This window comes from Arachis ipaensis, chromosome B7 (assembly GCF_059453495.1).
Source record: "Arachis ipaensis isolate K30076 ecotype BB chromosome B7, ASM5945349v1, whole genome shotgun sequence".
Classification (NCBI taxonomy): domain Eukaryota; kingdom Viridiplantae; phylum Streptophyta; class Magnoliopsida; order Fabales; family Fabaceae; genus Arachis; species Arachis ipaensis.
Window position 1 is genome coordinate 107,209,327 of NC_142442.1, and position 16,594 is coordinate 107,225,920.

The window sequence follows — 16,594 nt, forward strand, 5'->3', positions numbered from 1 at the left end:
GCCTTGCCATACACAAGCTGGTATGGAGAGGTTCCTATAGTAGTCTTGAATGCTATTCTGTATGCCCACAGAGCATCATCCAAACTCTTTGCTCAATCCTTTCTACGGGCAATTACAGTCCGTTCCAGGATTCTTTTTAGCTCTCTGTTAGAGACTTCAGCTTGCTCATTTGTCTGTGGATGATACGGAATTGCTACTTTGTGGCTAATTCCATATCGGACCATAGCAGAGTAAAGCTATTTATTGCAAAAATGGGTGCCTCCATCACTGATTAGCACTCTGAGAACACCAAATCTGCTGAAAATATGTTTCTGAAGGAACTTCAGCACAGTCTTGGTATCATTAGTGGGTGTGACAATTGCCTCCACCCATTTAGATACGTAGTCTACTGCCACCAGAATGTAAGTGTTTGAGTATGATGGTGGGAAAGGACCCATGAAGTCAATACCCCATACATCAAACAACTCAATCTCCAAGATCCCTTGTTGAGGCATGGCGTAACCATGAGGTAAGTTGCCAGCTCTTTGGCAACTGTCACAGTTACACACAAACTCTCGGGCATCTCTATAGAGAGTAGGCCAGTAGAAGCCACATTGGAGGACTTTAGTGGCTGTGAGCTCACATCCGAAATATCCTCTATACTGTGATCCATAGCAATGCCATAGGATCTTCTGTGCCTCCTCTCTAGGGATGCATCTGCGGATCATTCCGTCTGTACATCTCTTAAAGAGATATGGTTCATTCCACAAGTAGTACTTTGCATCAGAAATTAGTTTTTTCTTTTGCACCCTGCTGTACTCCTGGGGTATGAACCTCACAGCTTTATAATTTGTAATGTCTGCAAACCATGGTGCTTCCTGAATGGTAAAGAGTTGCTCATCTGGAAAGGTCTCAGAGATCTCAGTAGAAGGGAGGGACGCCCCAGCTACTGGTTCTATCCGGGACAGGTGATCAGCTACCTAGTTCTCTGTCCCTTTTCTGTCTCTTATTTCTATATCAAACTCTTGCAGAAGCAACACCTATCTTATGAGCCTGGGTTTTGAATCCTGCTTTGTGAGTAAATATTTAAGAGCAGCATGGTCAGTGTACACAATCACTTTTGATCCTACTAAATAGGATCTAAACTTGTCAATGGCATAAACCACTGCAAGCAGCTCTTTTTCTGTGGTTGTGTAATTCTTCTGTGCGTCATTTAGAACACGACTGGCATAGTAAATGACGTGCAGAACCTTGTTATGCCTTTGTCCCAACACTGCACCAATGGCATGGTCACTGGCATCACACATTAATTCGAATGGTAATGTCCAGTCAGGTGCAGAGATGACTGGTGTTGTGACCAACTTAGCTTTCAGGGTTTCAAATGCCTACAGACACTTTGTGTCAAACACAAATGGCATGTCAGCAGCTAGCAGGTTGCTCAGAGGTTTTGCAATTTTTGAAAAATCATTTATAAACCTCTTATAGAATCCTGCATGCCCCAGAAAGCTTCTGATTGCCTTGACATTGGTAGGTGGTGGTAATTTTTCAATTACCTCTACCTTGACTTGATCAACCTCTATTCCCTTGCTTAAAATTTTGTGCCCAAGGACAATTCCTTCAGTCACCATAAAGTGACATTTTTCCCAGTTTAAGACCAGGTTAGTCTCTTGGCACCTTTTCAGGACAAGTGCAAAGTGATCAAGACAGGAGTTAAATGAGTCTCCAAATACTGAGAAGTCATCCACGAAGACTTCCAGGAACTTCTCTATCATATCAGAGAAGATAGAGAGCATACACCTCTGAAAGGTTGCAGGTGCATTGCACAGACCAAAAGGCATTCTTCTGTAAGCAAATACCCCAGATGGACATGTGAATGCTATTTTCTCTTGGTCTTGAGGATCCACTGCAATTTGGTTGTAGCCTGAATAGCCATCCAAAAAGTAATAGTATTCATAGCCTGCTAGTCTCTCTAGCATTTGGTCTATGAATGGTAAAGGAAAATGATCCTTTCTGGTGGCTGTATTGAGCCTTCTGTAGTCAATACACATACGCCACCCTGTAACTGTTCTTGTAGGAACCAGTTCATTCTTTTCATTATGAACCACTGTCATGCCTCCCTTCTTGGGGACGACTTGGACAGGGCTCACCCAGGGGCTATCTGAAATAGGATAAATAATCCCAGCCTCTAGTAACTTAGTGAACTCTTTCTGCACCACCTCCTTCATGGCTGGATTTAGCCGCCTCTGTGGTTGAACCACTGGCTTAGCATCATCCTCCAATAGGATCTTGTGCATGCATCTTGCTGGGCTAATGCCCTTAAGATCACTTATGGACCACCCAAAAGCTGTCTTGTGTGCCTTTAGCACTTGAATTAGTGCTTTCTCTTCCTGTGGATTTAAAGCAGAGCTTATGATCACTGCAAGACCAAAAGATAGTGGTTTGAGCTCGGGTTTAGGAGGTTTCTCCTCTTCCTGAGGGATTTTTAGAGGTTCTTTTATTTCCTCTGGTTCCTCCAGATCAGGCTGAACATCTTTAAAGATGTCCTCTAGCTCTGATTCAAGACTCTCAGTCATATTGATCTCTTCCACCAAAGAGTCAATAATATCAGTGCTCATGCAGTCATTTGATGTGTCTGGATGCTGCATAGCTTTGACAGCATTTAACTTGAACTCATCCTCATTGACTCTCACGGTCACTTCCCCTTTTTGTACATCAATAAGAGTTCGTCCAGTTGCTAGGAAAGGTCTTCCTAGAATGAGAGTTGCACTCTTGTGCTTCTCAATCTCTAGCACTACAAAGTCAGTGGGAAAGGCAAGTGGCCCAACCTTAACAATCATGTCCTCAATTATGCCTGATGGATGTTTAATGGAGCCATCAGCAAGTTGAAGACATATCCGGGTTGGTTTGACTTCTTCAGTCAAGCCAAGCTTTCTAATAGTGGATGCTGGTATTAGGTTGATACTTGCTCCAAGGTCACATAAAGCTGTCTTGGTACAAGCATGATAGCACGGAAACTTGCCTCTCAACAATTTTCCTTCGGCAAGTATACCGAATTGTCATCAAGTAAAAACTCACAATAGAGTGAGGTTGAATCCCACAGGGATTGATTGGTCAAGCAACTTTAATTAAAGGAATGTTCTAGTTGAGCGAAGCAGAATTTGGTTTGAGAGTTGCAGGAAATTAAATGGCGGGAAAGTAAATAACAGAAAATGTAAATGCTGGAAGTAAAGAGCTGAAAGTAAATTGCAGAATTGTAAATGGGAATGGGGAAGATGCTCATAAAAGTAAATTGCAGAAATTAAAGAGAATGGGTAAGATCAGAAATGAGGATTCATTGGGCTGAGGAGATGTTGCATTCTCCGGATCAAGTTCATTTTCATCTCATCCTCAATCAATGCATTCATTGATCTTCTTGGCAATCTTAAGTGATCGAATTCCAATTCCTTGGTAATTCAATCTCTCAAATCTTGATCAATAGCCAATTCCTTGGTCAATTGCTCATGAAAAGAGATGAAGTATGGTCACTGATTATACCACATGCATTCCCAAATCAAGTGTTGGTAGGATTATAGTCACCATACCCAACCAAACCCAATTTGGTCCAACATGAGAAAGCATTTCTAGCATGATCTCTTCATTTCTCTTCCAAGGTTCAGAAGAGATCCAAGTATGAATAGCTTCTTTTCTAAGATAACTACCCAATTGGATGAAGATTGAAAGCTTTCTAGTAAAATCAAGAAAAAAGATAGAAGAAGAGTAATAAAAATTAGTATTGATCCATCAAATTACAACAGAGCTTCCTAACCCAATGAAAGGGGTTTAGTTGTTCATAGCTCTGAAAATAGAAAACAAAGATGGAGAATACATCATGAAAACTAGGACTAGAAGTGCAGAGAAAGTAAATTATACAGAGAGTAGTTCTCAATTTCCCATCCCCCAAAAGCTTCTTTCTAATTCAAAACTACCCCTATATATACTACTCTTCTGATCTTCTAGTTGGTTCTTCAAGTCTTGGATATGAGTCTTTGGATCTTGAGTTTGAAGCAGTTATACTCTTTAGTGGGCTTAGCTTTACTTGCAAAGAGAAAGTGTGGAGTAGGCAGGGTGTTTAGCTCAGGACGTTAGTGGTGTTAACGTTAAGTGAGAATGTGGGTTCGAGAACGTTAGTGGTAATCACCTTTTTCACTAACGTTCCTCACCCAGGGATGATCCACGTTAACTTCAACATTAGTGGCATCAACGTGACCACTAACGTTGCCTCTTGATCCTTCGCACACGTTATTGGGACTCGCCTTTTCCAATAACGTTGAGAGTCCTCCCTCCCCCTACGTTAGAGTTCACATTAACTTAGTTAATGTGGCTCTTAACGTAAGCTTGCCAATTCTTCGAGAACGTTAGTGACACTTACCTTTGTCACTAACGTTCCAAGGTGCCCCTACTTCCCACGTTAGTGTCCACGTTAACTAAGTTAACGTGGCTTCTAACATGGTAATGATAGCCATCTCCAACGTTAGTGACAAAGGTGAGTGTCACTAACGTTGGCTCATCATCCTATCCTCAACGTTAGCTTCCACGTTAACTAAGTTAACGTGGAAGTTAACGTGGCTCATAGTGGCTTGTGGTGGTACATCCCAACGTTAGTGACAAAGGTAAGTGTCACTAACGTTGGCGATCACTTGCTTTCTCCACGTTAGCTTCCACATTAACTAAGTTAACGTGGCAACTAACGTGGCTCATTGTAGCTTGGCCAACGTTAGTGACAAAGGTGAGTGTCACTAACGTTGGCTTCTCTTTTGCTTCCCAACGTTAGAGTCTACGTTAACTGAGTTAACGTGGCTCTTAACGTGGCCATTTATGAGCTTGGTCCAATATTAGTGACAAAGGTGGGTGTCACTAATGTTGGCCTTATTTCTTTCTTCCACGTTAGAGTTCTCGTTAACTTAGTTAACGTGACTCTTAACGTGGGCTATGATGGCTTTCGAGGGCGTTATTGGCGATTACTTTTCTCATTAACGTTGCAAGCTAGCTCCCATTCCACGTTGGTGGTCACGTTAGTTAGACTAACGTGGCTGCTAACGTGGCTCTTTCTTGCTTCCTTTGTCCTGAAATCAAGCAATAAAGTGCATCAAAGTTCTAATCCACATCATGAGACATGCATCATCCAATTTGTCATCTAATTCATGCAAAATTCTCATGAAATCATGTAAAGTGCTCAATGTAAAGATTTAAGTGAAATTCTACCCAAAACTTGCTTATTTCCTAAGAAAATGCATGAAACTACCCTAAAACAGTAAAGAAAAGGTTAGTGAAACTGGCCAAAATGCCTTGGCATCACAATACCAAACTTAAAGCTTGCTTGTCCCTAAGCAAGTACTGGAACAAGAGAATGATGAATGGAATGCCAAGAGGAATGAGTCATTATTGTGGAGGTCATATCCTTGGTTTTATGGTGGTTTCATGCATAGCAACCTAGGTTCATTCCTTCATTGGCTTTCAGACCTTTATCATGTCCTGGAATACTCACTTGATTGCACCCTATGAGACTCTTATTCATTGATCCTTTTATTATTTTCAGGGCTTATTTGTGTTCTTAGGCTAAGTGCTCTGTGAGGGGGCGACTCTTTAAGATAAGCTTTCAGCCAGCACTCCCGAACCAGTTGGTTCAAGGTGCTAGGTGTTAAGACACCCCTAAGGACTTACTCCCTCAAGTCTCTTTCCCTCATACATACACACCACAGGCACATGGTTTGTTTATTTTCTTTCTTGAGACCTTGGTGTCCAGCACCTCTTTGGGTTACTAAATGTTCTGTAGCAAGGTTGCTCTTGATAGTGGATTTTCAGTTGAAAATCCCGGATTAGTTAACCCAAGTTACCAAGTGATGAAGCACTCCTACGAACTTATTCATCCAAGCAGATCCTTGGTACAGGAGCACCACAGACACATCTCTCATGTTTCAAACCCTTGGTGCCTAGCCTTATTCTTTATTAACTTTTCTTTCTTTTTCAACTCTTGTTGTTCTTTTCCCCTTTTTCTTATTAGGATCTTGTTATTTAGCTAGTCTCATGGGGTGTGTTTCAAGCATATGATTCAGGACAGATAGTTGTCTTCCCACCCTTGTTGGTGAGCCAACTTAGCTAACTTATGACCACATCACACACTAAGGAACTTACTCCACATATGAACTTTACTCTGGTCTTTGATAACAAACATTCTCTTTTTATTTGATTCAAAAGGAGACAAGCAACACAATAAGCAGGATGGAATTAAAAACATGCAACTTGACTAGTAATCATAGACCTAGGCAAGGAGAATACTAAAAACAGAATTGAAAATCCTAAACTATCATGGAAGCATGTTCTATTTCATACATGATTTTCCTTATTTAATGCTTGAAAAAGATGGAACAAAGAGGGAACTCCACCACCTTTTACTCATGGGGTTGCCCATGCTCTTCCTCTTACTTGTCCTCTTTGTGTCTACTTGTGCTTCCTTGCATCCGTGCTAGTCTGGCTCTTTTCCAGTCTTCAAGTGCCTTCTTTACTTCTTTTCCAGTCTTCAAGTGCCTTCTTTACTGATTCATGACTCTTCTCCATCCTTACTCTTTCTTCTCGTGCTAACTCATCCTTCACTTCGTCATATTTTGTGATTCCCGGATGTACATTAGGTAGCTATCCAACTAAGTATCCAAGCCTTGCTAGCATGTTTACATGATTTCCACTTTCACTCATGTAAACCCCTTCAGAGAATGCCCTGTGCTCGTCAAAGAGTTCTGCTTGTTCTATTTGTTTTCGATGCATCTCATGTATGTGTGCACCTTGATGTGCTTGGATGTTGATTAGCTTCTGGATAGATTCTTGTTGTTCAATTTGCCTTTGTTCTATCCTGTGGAAAGATTCACCCATTGTTTTCCTTGTTCCAATTGCTGCTCCATCATTTGCTTCTCCCACTCCCCTTGTTGATTCGTCCATCTAGAAAATGATTCTTCTTGACGGTTCATCATTTGTAGCTAGAGCTCCTTTTGTGCCTCTTGATTTTCCCAATTTTGCCTAGATAAGCCATCAATGGCTTCTTGTAATTGGTGCATGTTCAAGGTGGCTGGAGCTTGCTCTTCTAGGTCTTGTCCTTCTACTACTTGATAGGCTGGCCTCTTTCTTGGCTTCCGTTGAGGTAGGGGGGATGCAACAGCATTCATCCTTCGGACTGTAATGGGAATGCTCTCTTTGATCCACTCGGGGTCTTCATCTTCAAACACCACCCCAGCCTTGTCGCAGAGTCGGAAAATAGTGCTGGGGTAGCCTAACTTTCCTCTAGAATCGCTATTTTCAGCCCTCTTCCTAATGCCTTGGGCTATGAGTTCATGAACCTTGATCTCTCCTCCTTTGAGTATACAGTGTACCATTGTGGCTCTTTTGAGATTCACCTCTGAGTTGTTCTCTGCGGGGAGGATGGATCTCCTTACAATTTCGAACCACCCCTTTGCTTCAGGAGTGAGGTCCCCTCTCTTAATGAACTTGGGTTTCCTTTCGGAATCTCGCACCCAGTCAGCACCTGGTACACATATATCTCGTACAATCTGGTCATAATTTGGGCTGTTATCAATTCTTGAATGATAGCTCTCTTCCTCAAATGGTATAGACCGCAACTTTAATGCTCTCATGACATTCATGGGACTGAAATCCACGGTCTTTCCTCTTACGAAACTTGTATAAGACTCATCTTTCTTATCATATCGAACAGCATTTGCATAAAATTCTCTTACAAGATTTGCATTTACCCTAGTGACCGGATCAATGAGGAGCTCCCATCTTCTCTTTTCCACCTTCTTTGTGATTTCGGGACACTCAGTTTTTCTGACTTGAAAGCTCAGCTCATAGACGATCTCCTTATCAACCATCCATCCGTACTGTAATGCATGATAAAAAGTTCTGAACTTCTTTTCATCAAAAGGGCGTTGCTCCATAGGCTCCTTTCCCTTTCTTCTTTTAGAGCTTGATGATGCCATGAGTGACTTTTGAAAGGAAAGGGTGTGGAGAATGGGCTTCGGTTGATTAGGATTTGGTGCAATGAAGGGGGTTGGTCAGAGTGTTTTTAATGGGGTAGGATGTGCTTGGTTCCAAAAAGGAGAGGTGTGAAGAGTGGGAGTGGAATGTGAAGGTGGGGTACGGAATAAGGATTACTTATATAGAAAGGTGGTGAGTGAATAGAAGGTGTGGATTGATGGAGTTGTTGTGTGATGGACGGATGGGGTTTATCATGGGAAAAGGACAAGGATCATCAACTTTATGAAGGGAATTGGTTCGGTCTCCAAGAGTATCCTTCTTCCAATGTTGCATGGCCATATTTTCCAATGTATTCCCCTTGAAGACAAGAGTGTACTCCCCCTTCATGAAGTGGCCGAAACTTCTCCTTTCAATTAATTGTCCACTCAATCCACTTCAATACCCCTTTCTTCTCTCCTACAAAATACAAGAAATGTGTTTAAAAAAATGTGTGGAAAGTGGCGGCAAAAATAAAAGAATAACTAATTTTTAAAGTTTATGTTTTAACTAACTAAGTGCCATTCATTAGTGCAAACCAACTGACTAACTCAACATCCATGTGTGCAACATTTGCAACACCAAACTTAGTTTGGTGCCATGTGATGTAAAAGATTTGTTCAAGGCCCCCTAAGAGTGACATTATGTGGGTTACATATATGTTCTCTTAGTGTGCCTTGAACACCAAACTTGTTCCTCACTATATGTTGTACACAATGACTCATGCAAGTGCATATCAAGTTGATTTGAAATTCATGAACCTTGCATTATTAACTAATCTAAAAGCATATAAAACATGGGTTGCCTCCCATGAAGCGCTTCTTTAGCGTCACTAGCTTGACGTTTTGCCTTTGTCATGGTGGTTGGTAATGCTTCAGATCTTCCCCTCTTGCAGTAGACTTATATCCATTGGCTTCATCAAGGATCTCTACATGTTCTAGAGAGAGAACTCTATTGATGGTAAAGACCTTAGGTAGCTGAGATGGGATGGTGGGGAGATCGGGGGGAAAAGCTGGGAAGTAAGCTGAGATTACTTTATCCTCTGGAAAGAAGTCCTCTGTAGGGATCTTCTTGTTCCTCCACCCCCTTGGTGCCTTCTTCTTTGTCCCTTTTGATGTTGCCTTGCTCTTTGTGACCTCTTCTTCTAAGGGAATTTTGTTACTGGTCTCATATGACTCTGGTGGTTTAGGTTCCTCCTTATTTTCCTTGAGCTGTGACAGTTGTTGATTGCCTTGTTCTTCAACCAAGTGGTTTCCCAGAGGTGTTGGTTGTGCTTTGGTGCTTGCTTCCTCCCTCAGTACCTCATTATGATCTTTGCTTGGTTCTTTGTTCTCTTGATCTGTTTCTTGTGAGAATTTGAAGACATTGAAGCTAAGTTGTTCATCATGGATCCTCAAAATTAGCTCCCCTAGCTCCACATCTATGAGTGCTCTGGCTGTAGCTAAGAATGGTCTTCCCAATATGATTGGGTGAGTGTGACTTTCTTCCATGTCCAATATGACAAAGTCTGTGGGAAGGAAATATTTTCCAACCTTCACCAGCACATTTTCAACCACTCCTACTGCTCGTTTTTGAGTTTTATCAGCCAGCCTAATGACTACATCTGTGGGCATTATCTCATTAATCTGCAGCCTCTTCATAAGGGATAAAGGCATTAAGTTGATGCTTGCTCCTAAATCGCAGAGTGCTTTATCAAACATTGTTTCTCCTATGGCACAGGGGATTTGAAAACTCCCTGGGTCCTTCCTTTTTATAGGCAACTCTGGTTGAATGAGAGCACTGCACTCCTTATTCATCACTATTTTTTGTCCTCCCTTGAGTGAGCTTTTCCTGGTCAGCAGCTCCTTCATATACTTAATGTATGATGGCATTTGTTGGAGAGCCTTGATGAACGGTATGTTTACATGGAGGGATGCAAACAGGTCAAGAAACCTTGAGTATATTCTCTTCTCTACAGCACCATTGAGTAATTGGGGAAACGGTGCATAGAGTTTCAGCAGCTCCTTCTGTGTCAGCTCTTTTTGTGAAATTTTGGGTTCTTGATGATTCTCCCCCTGCTTTCCTGCTGAAGTGTCTTTAGGTTGTTCTGATGGGTTGTTCAGCTCTTCTTCAGTCTCCTTATCACTTATAGTCACCATCCTGCAATCTTCCCATCTGACTTTCTTTGCTTCACCTCTTGGATTTTTCTCTGTGTCACTTGGGAACCCATCAGTAGATTTGGGAATCTTTTCAGATAAGTATCCCACTTGAAATTCCAGCCTCTTGATGGTGTCCCCCTGGTTCTTGATACTAGCTTGCACCTCCTCTTTGAATACCTTATTATCTTGAATCTCTTTGCATATACCTTCAAGCAGAGTCTCAATTTTGGAGAGTCTTTCTTTAGATGATGGTGAGTTGAGAGTGGATGGGTGAGTTGGGTCATTTTGGTTTTGGTATGGATGTTTAGAGGTATTGTTAGGGTGGTGCTGATATGATCTCTGTGTGGAATGTTAGTGAGCTGCATGGTTATTGGGGTTGTGACATCTCTGATCTTGGCTTTGATCTTGTTGATTTCTCCACCCAAAGTTTGGGTGATTCCTCCAACCAGGGTTGTACGTTTTGGAGTAAGGATCATGGGTCTGCCTGGGTGAGTTTCCAATGTAATTGGCTTGTTCTTGCTCCTCCTCTGCTTCAGCTTTCACTTTCTCTTGGGTTGCTGATGAGGTGGTGATTGCTGCCACTTGGTTCCTCTCCATCTTCTTGGTGAGGTCAGCCAGCTGCTTGGTAATAAGCTTGTTTTGGGCCAGCAGTGCAGTTGCCTCTTTCAGAAGCATAGAAGTAGTCATTCTCCGCTACAGTCTCAATGACATCTATGGCTTCTTCAATGGTCTTCTTCTTGTTAAGAGATCTCCTAGATGAATGGTCTACTGCCTTCTTTGATTCATAAGAGAGGCCTTCATAGAAAATGTGTAGTTGCACCCATTCATTGAACATATCTGGTGGACACCTTCTTGTCAGGTCCTTAAACCTCTCACATGCTTCATATAGAGTCTTACCATCCTGCTGCCTTAATGTTTGCACCTCAGCTCTCAGCCTGTTGATCCGTTGAGGAGGATAGAATCTTGCCAAGAATTTGTTCACCACATCTTCCCAGGTTACTAAACTCTCCTTTGGGAAGGATTCCAGCCATTTAGATGCCTTGTCCTTAAGTGAGAAAGGGAACAGAAGTAGTCTATAGCTGTCAGGATGAACACCATTAGACTTCACAGTATCACATATCCTCAAGAAGGTGGTTAGATGTTGATTGGGCTCTTCTTGGACACCTCCTCCGAATGAACAATTGTTCTAAATAAGGGTGATGAGTTGTGGCTTTAGTTCAATGTTGTTGGCATGTATGGTTGGCCTTTGGATGCTGCTTCCACAGTTTCCTGGGTTTGGGTTGATGTAAGAGCCTAGAACTCTTCTCTCTTGCCCAGCATGATTTGCTAGACCTTCTCTGCCATGGTTGTGAGCCTCTTCTTCATGATGGTTCTCCATGTTTTCATCCATGTCTGGTTCAAAGTACTCCTCCTCTTCCTCAGCACCAACTACTCTCTTTCCTCTTGCTTCCCTCCTTAATCTAAGGAAGGTTCTCTCAGGTTCAGAATCAAAGAAAGTTGAAGCCCCGCTTCTTCTCCCTGTCATACACCCAACAAGGCACAAGCAAGGAAACGTATTCAGAAAGTACTCTTGTTAAAATTGCTGTTAGTGTGAGTAATGCAATATATCAAACAGTTAGTGGGTTAGTGAACTGAATGGTAAATAACTAAGAAAATGGGTAGGGGAAGGAGAAGAAAATAACTGAACAGAAAGTAAATTACTCAAATGAACTTAAATCAAACAAAAGAAAAATGCTCAATCTAGTTATCCTCCAATTTAATCATTGTTGATACAAAATCAATCACCGGCAACGGCGCCATAAACTTGATAGCATGGAAACTTGTCTCTCAACAATTTTCCTTCGGCAAGTATACCGAATTGTCATCAAGTAAAAACTCACAATAGAGTGAGGTCGAATCCCACAGGGATTGATTGGTGATGAACGGATAATTTATACGCTTTTTGGCATTGTTTTTAGTATGTTTTTAGTAGGATCTAGTTACTTTTAGGGATGTTTTCATTAGTTTTTATGTTAAATTCACATTTCTGGACTTTACTATGAGTTTGTGTGTTTTTCTGTGATTTTAGGTATTTTCTGGCTGAAATTGAGGGACTTGAGCAAAAATCAGATTCAGAGGTTGAAGAAGGACTGCTGATGCTATTGGATTCTGACCTCCCTGCACTCAAAGAAGATTTTCTGGAGCTACAAAACTCAAAATGGCACGCTTCCAATTGCGTTGGAAAGTAGACATCCAGGGCTTTCCAGCAATATATAATAGTCCATACTTTGGCCGGGTTTAGACGACGCAAAAGGGTTTTGAACGCCAGTTCTACGCTGTAGTCTGGAGTTAAACGCCAGAAACACGTCACGAACCAGAGTTGAATGCCAGAAACACGTTACAACCTGGCGTTCAATTCCAGAAAGAGCCTCTGCATGTGTAACATTCAAGCTCAGCCCAAGCACACACCAAGTGGGCCCCGGAAGTGGATCTATGCATCAATTACTTATCTCTGTAAACCCTAGTAACTAGTTTAGTATAAATAGGACTTTTTACTATTGTATTAGACATCTTATGATCTTGGGACGTCTGGTTCTTAGATCATGGGGGCTGGCCATTTGGCCATGCCTGAACCTTTCACTTATGTATTTTCAAACGGTAGAGTTTCTACACTCCATAGATTAAGGTGTGGAGCTCTGCTGTTCCTCATGAATTAATGCAAAGTACTACTATTTTTCTATTCAATTCAACTTATTCCGCTTCTAAGATATTCATTCGCACTTCAATATGAATGTGATGAACGTGACAATCATCATCATTCCCCCAACGAACGCGTGCCTGACAACCACTTCCGTTCCACCTTAGATTGGATGAGTATCTCTTGGATCTCTTAATCAGAATCTTCGTGGTATAAGCTAGATTGATGGCGGCATTCATGAGAGTCCAGAAAGTTTAAACCTTGTCTGTGGTATTTTGAGTAGGACTCTGGGATTGAATGACTGTGACGAACTTCAAACTCGCGAGTGCTGGGCGTAGTGACAGACGCAAAAGGAGGGTAAATCCTATTCCAGTATGATCGAGAACCTCAAATGATTAGCCGTGCTGTGACAGAGCATTTGGACCATTTTCACAAGAGGATAGGATGTAGCCTATGACCATGGTGATGCCTCTAGATGATTAGCCATGCAGTGACAGCGCATCGGACCATTTTCACAGAGAGGATGAAAAGTAGCCATTGACAATGGTGATATCTTTACATAAAGCCAGCCATGGAAAGGAGTAGGACTGATTGGATGAAGACAGCAGGAAAGCAGAAGTTCAGAGGGACGAAAGCATCTCTATACCTTTATCTGAAATTCTCACCAATGATATACATAAGTATTTCTATCTTTATTCTCTGTTTATTTATTATTATTTTCGAAAACTCCATAACCATTTGATATCCGCCTGACTGAGATCTACAAGATGACCCTAGCTTGCTTCATACCAACAATCTCCGTGGGATCGACCTTTACTCACGTAAGGTTTATTACTTGGACGACCCAGTGCACTTGCTGGTTAGTTGTATCAAAGTTGTGAATGAAAAATGATTTATTAAGACGTGCATACAAAGTTTTTGGCGCCGTTGCCTGAGATCACAATTTCGTGCACCAAGTTTTTGGCGCCGTTGCCGGGGATTGTTCGAGTTTGGACAACTGACGGTTCATCTTGTTGCTTAGATTAGGTAATTTTCTTTTTGTTTTATTTTCAAAAAAAAATTTCAAAAATCTTTCAAAAATTTCTCATCTGTTTTCGAAAATTATTCTAAAATTTTTTTAAGAATGAATTCTAGTGTTTCATGAAGCATGTTGAAGCCTGACTAGCTGTAAAGCCATGTCTAAATCCATTTGGACTGGGGCTTCCAACCCAACATTATCAAGAGCAAGCTAGTTGTTGCTAATCCACCTGCTGCTGTTCCTGATCCACCTGATTTACATGCTAAAGCTTGACTGGCTATTAAGCCATGTCTAACCCTCAGATTGGAGCTTTAGACTAAGAGTGCAAGATTCCTGAAATTCATATTAAAAAAATTTTGGAATCCTTATTTTTCTTTTTCAAATAATTTTCGAAAAATCCAAAAAAAAATCATAAAATCATAAAAATCAAAAATATTTTGTGTTTCTTTTGAGTCTTGAGTCACTTTCAAGTTTGGTGTCAATTGCATTTTTTCTAAAAAAAATTCTTTGCATTTTTCGAAAATCCATACATTCATGCATTGCATTCTTCATGATCTTCAAGTTGTTCTTGGCCAGTCTTCTTGTTTGATCTTCATATTTTCTTGTTTTGTGTCTTTTCTTGTTTTTCATATGCATTATTGCATTCATAGTGTCTGAACATGAAAGATTTCTAAGTTTGGTGTCTTGCATGTTTTCTTTGCATATAAAATTTTCAAAAATAAGTCTTGATGTTCATCTTGATCTTCAAAGTGTTCTTGGTGTTCATCTTGACATTCATAGTGTTCTTGCATTCATCACATGCTTTGATCCAAAATTTTCATGCATTGCATCATTTTTCATGTTTTTCTCTCTCATCATTAAAAATTCAAAAATTAAAAAATATCTTTCCCTTTTTCTTCTCATAAATTCGAAAATTTGAGTTGACTTTTTCAAAAATTTTTAAAATTCAATTGTTTTTTTTATGAGTCAAATCAAATTTTTCAATTTAAAAATCCTATCTTTTACAAAAATCTTTTTCAAAAATCAAATCTTTTTCATTTTTCTTATTTATTTTCAAAAATTATAAAAATCTTTTTCTTAATTTTATATTATATTTTCGAAAATATCATCAACAATTAATGTTTTGATTCAAAAATTTCAAGTTTGTTACTTACTTGTTAAGAAAGATTCAAACTTTAAGTTCTAGAATCATATCTTGTGATTTCTTGTGAATCAAGTCATTAATTGTGATTCTAAAAATCAAATCTTTTTCAAAAACTAATTTCAATCATATCTTTTCAAAAATATCTTCTTATCTTATCTTTTTCAAAAATTTGATTTTAAAATATCTTTTCTAACTTATTATCTTCTTATCTTTTCAAAAAATTGATTTTCAAAATTTGTTTCAACTAACTAACTAACTTTTTGTTTGTTTCTTATCTTTTTCAAAACTACCTAACTAACTCTCTCTCTCTAACTTTCGAAAATATCTCCCTCTTTTTCAAAAATTCTTTTTAATTAACTAATTGTTTCAAAATTCAATTTTAATTTGTTTCTTCTTTTAATTTTTGAAAATCACTAACCATTTTTCAAAAATAATTTTCGAATATCCTTCTCTCTCATCTCCTTCTGTTTATTTATTCATCTACTAACATCTCTCCCTCACTCACCAAAAAAATCCGAACCCTCTCTCTCTGAGTTCAGATTTTCTCTTCTTCTTTTCTTCTACTCACATAAGGGAACCTCTATACCTAGGCAAAAAGGATCCCTATTATTATTATTATTTTTCTGTTCCCTCTTTTTCATATGAGCAGCAGCAAGGACAAGAACATTCTTGTTGAAGTAGATCCAGAACCTGAAAGAACTCTGAAGAGGAAACTAAGAGAAGCTAAATTACAACAATCCAGCAAGCACCTTTCAGAAATTTCGAACAGGAAGAGGAGATGGCAGCCAAAAATAATAATAACACAAGGAGAATGCTTGGTGACTTTACTGCACCTAATTCCAATTTACATGGAAGAAGCATCTCCATCCCTACCATTGGAGCAAACAATTTTGAGCTGAAACCTCAATTAGTTTCTCTGATGCAGCAGAACTACAAGTTCCATGGACTTCCATCTGAAGACCATTTTCAGTTCTTAACTGAATTCTTGCAGATCTGTGATACTGTTAAGACTAATGGAGTAGATCCTGAAGTCTACAGGCTCATGCTTTTCCCTTTTGCTGTAAGAGACAGAGTTAGAGTGTGGTTGGACTCTCAACCCAAAGATAGCTTGAACTCTTGGGATAAGCTGGTCACGGCTTTCTTAGCCAAGTTCTTTCCTCCTCAAAAGCTGAGTAAGCTTAGAGTGGATGTTCAAACCTTCAGACAGAAGGAAAGTGAATCCCTCTATGAAGCTTGGGAGAGATACAAGGAACTGACCAAAAAGTGTCCTTCTGACATGCTTTCAGAATGGACCATCCTGGATATATTCTATGATGGTCTGTCTGAATTAGCTAAGATGTCATTGGATACTTCTGCAGGTGGATCCATTCACTTAAAGAAAATGCCTGCAGAAGCTCAAAAACTCATTGACATGGTTGCTAATAACCAGTTCATGTACACTTCTGAGAGGAACCCTGTGAGTAATGGGATGCCTCAGAAGAAGGGAATTCTTGAAATTGATACTCTGAATGCCATATTGTCTCAGAATAAAATATTGACTCAGCAAGTCAATATAATTTCTCAGAGTCTGAATGGAATGCAAGCTGCATCCAATAGTACTC

At 40.0% G+C, this 16,594-nt stretch overlaps 1 non-coding gene across 1 annotated transcript; it reads right to left on the bottom strand.

Annotated features, from left to right (window-relative positions):
* Positions 1 to 16,167: 16,167 nt before the first annotated feature.
* On the bottom strand, positions 16,168 to 16,275 carry LOC148553644 (small nucleolar RNA R71). Its single transcript, XR_015892777.1, has one exon. It is a non-coding gene; the product is annotated as a small nucleolar RNA R71 (small nucleolar RNA).
* Between the last annotated feature and the right edge of the window lie 319 nt (positions 16,276 to 16,594).